We start from the raw sequence: 2,833 nt of genomic DNA on the forward strand, positions 1-2,833 counted from the left end.
CACCTCAGCCTGCCAAAGGCGCGGGATTACAGGCTGAGCCACCGAGCCCGGCTCCCATACCAAGATTTTAAAGTTGTTAAGCTTTAAATAATGCCTTTCAGTGATTGTTTTCTAAAAGCAAAATTCTATTTTAGGATTTCCTAATAAAATTAGTAACAGAAAGACAGCTATTATTATTGTATTTCGTATTGTTGTAAGTGAATAAACTTACGTTTAAACAAGGTGAAAGCATTTTTTTGGGGGTTTTTTTTGTGTTTTTTTTTTTTTGAGTTGGAGTCTCACTCTGTCGCCCAGACTGGAGTGCAGTGGCCGCTCCCGGCCACCTCAGCCTCGACCTGCTGGGCTCCGGCGATCCTTCCACCTCAGCCTTCCAAGTAGCCGGAATTAGAGGCATGCGCCACCACGCCCGGCTGATTTTTTGATTTATTGTAGAGATGAGGTCTCGCTGCCCAGGCGGGTCTCGAACCCGCGGACTCAGGCAATCCACTCACCTCAGCCTCCCAAAGGCGCGGGATTGCAGGCTGAGCCACCGAGCCCGGCGAAAGCATTGTTATCGTTAGAGTTAGGGTTGTCTACTTTGTCTACCTTAATAACATGAGAATCTGTTTTAAAATAAAATTCAATAGTCACTACATGCAAAATACAATCATTACATTTCTTCCTGTATTCATTTATTAATTCAGCCAATATTTATATGGCAGACTAAATTCTGAGTAGTGGGGCAGATGTTGGTCAACCAAATAGACCTAATTTCCTGTCTTAATAGGCAAATAGACAAAAAATGTAAGATACATACTCGATAGAAAAATAAGGAAGTCAAGGATATCTGCATGATCAATGTTTGTATACCTAACCCTGAATTGCACCCCAAATCTTTATAATAAATCAATACATTTTTTTAAAAAAAGAAAAATAAGGAAGGGAGGGAGAAGAGAGTGAGTAGTGATGAAGTGGGATGACAAGAAGAAAACTTCATAGCAGCCAAAAAATAAAATTTTAGGAAGAATTTTAATGAGAGGTTTTGGCACTTAATGAAGAAAACTTATATAAGACCTCTGACTATTACTTGAAATTTTAGTTCTCAGATTGTTTTACAAATTCTAAGACAATTTGATTAAAAATTCTAGAGTTTTTTTTCCTTTTGGTGGAATCTTGATAATAATAATATTTATTTTTTTTTTTAGCTGGAGTCTCACTCCGTCACCCAGGCTAGAGTGCAATGGCACACTCACGGCTACCCCAGCGTCAACCTCCTGGGCTCAGGTGATCCTTCCGCCTCAGCCTTCCTAGTAGCCGCACTACAGATGCACACTACCATCCCGGCTATTTTTTATTTTATTGTAGAGATGAGGTCTCACCAAGTTGCCTGGGCTGGTCTCAAACCCATAGGTCAGGAAATCCACTTGCCTCGGCCTTCCAGAGTGCTTGGGATTACAGGCTGAGCACCAAACCCGACTGGAATAATTATTATAAATTTGTTTGTTTGTTTTTGAGTCGGGGTCTCACTCTGTTACCAGACTGGAGTGCGGTGGCCTGATCATAGGTCACCACAGTTTCAACTTCCTGGGCTCAGGTGATCCTTCACCACAGCCTTCCAAGTAGCTGGGACTACAGGTGCATGTCACCATGCCCAGCTAATTTTTTTTTACTTTTGTAGGGACTAGGTCTCACTATATTGCCCAGGCTGGTCTCAAACTCCTGGGCTCAAGTAATCCTTTAGCTTTGACCTCCCAAAGTTCTGGGATTACAGGCATGAGCCCAATAATTATTCTGAGTTTTAAATGAAAAATAAACCAGCAGGAATTGCTAAATTTTAAAAATGAAAAGAGAAAAGGGACATCTTGTTCTACCAGACACTAAAATTTATTGTAGAGCTACAGTAATGTGGCAGAATTCTGATACAAGAATCTGACAAATGAATGTAACAGAAGATATAGATACTTCTGCATAGCAACATACGCGTGCCAGGCTTTTTTCTAACCACTTTCTATATCTTAGTATGCTTTGTTCTCAAAACAACCCCAGGAAGTGTAGCTAGCATCACCGCTTTACAGGTTGAAGGATCTGAGGCACAAGAGGTTAAGGGACTCGAGGTCACGGACTCGGTGTTCTCAGGAGACCTCAAGGTCAAGACACATGTCAGCAGAGGAGGGATTGGAATTCAGGCAGTCTGGTTCTAGATCTGTTCTTTCACCAACTAAGCTATGTAATCCCGGGAAAATTTGAAAACATAAACCTGTGAAGAAAGAATTAGAAATTCCTTCTAATAAATTTGTCAGGTTTTTATTTTACTCCACACACCAAAATAAGTTTTGAGTGAATTAAAAAAATTTTGTGAAAAATATTTTTTAAAAACCTAGAATAAATACTTGATCCTCTAACTGACTTCTGGATAAAAAAGACTTCCAAATTTAAGGCAAATTAGGTAATTACAAAATAAAAGATTGATAGTTTGAACTATATGAAATTGATACACTGGTCTACCTTTAGTGGGTTTTTTTAATAGATTGATAAGATCTCTATATATTAAGCATACTGATTCTGTCATTTTATATGTAAATTTAATTTACATTTTCATATTTTAATATGTAAGCTTATATATGAAATATGACAGGATTTAAGGTAGAATAAGGAGTCTAAAAATGTTGATCGCCGGGCTCGATGGCTCGGCCTGTAATCCCGCACATTTGGGAGGCTGAGGTGAGTGGATTGCCTAAGCCCGCGAGTTCGAGACTCGCCTGGGCAACGAGACGTCATCTCTACAAAAAATCAGCCGGGCGTGGTAGCGCATGCCTGTAATTCCGGCTACTTGGAAGGCTGACGTGGAAGGATC

At 40.0% G+C, this 2,833-nt stretch overlaps 1 protein-coding gene across 2 annotated transcripts in view; it reads left to right on the plus strand.

Moving 5' to 3' along the window:
- The window catches only part of GCC2 (GRIP and coiled-coil domain containing 2), a 72,108-nt gene that overhangs the window by 26,203 nt on the left and 43,072 nt on the right, over positions 1-2,833 (plus strand). The gene's annotated exons all lie outside the window — the stretch shown is intronic.

The sequence above is a fragment of the Carlito syrichta genome, unplaced genomic scaffold (genome assembly GCF_000164805.1).
Source record: "Carlito syrichta isolate Samal-C Ts95f unplaced genomic scaffold, Tarsius_syrichta-2.0.1 Scaffold303183, whole genome shotgun sequence".
NCBI classification, from domain to species: Eukaryota; Metazoa; Chordata; class Mammalia; order Primates; family Tarsiidae; genus Carlito; species Carlito syrichta.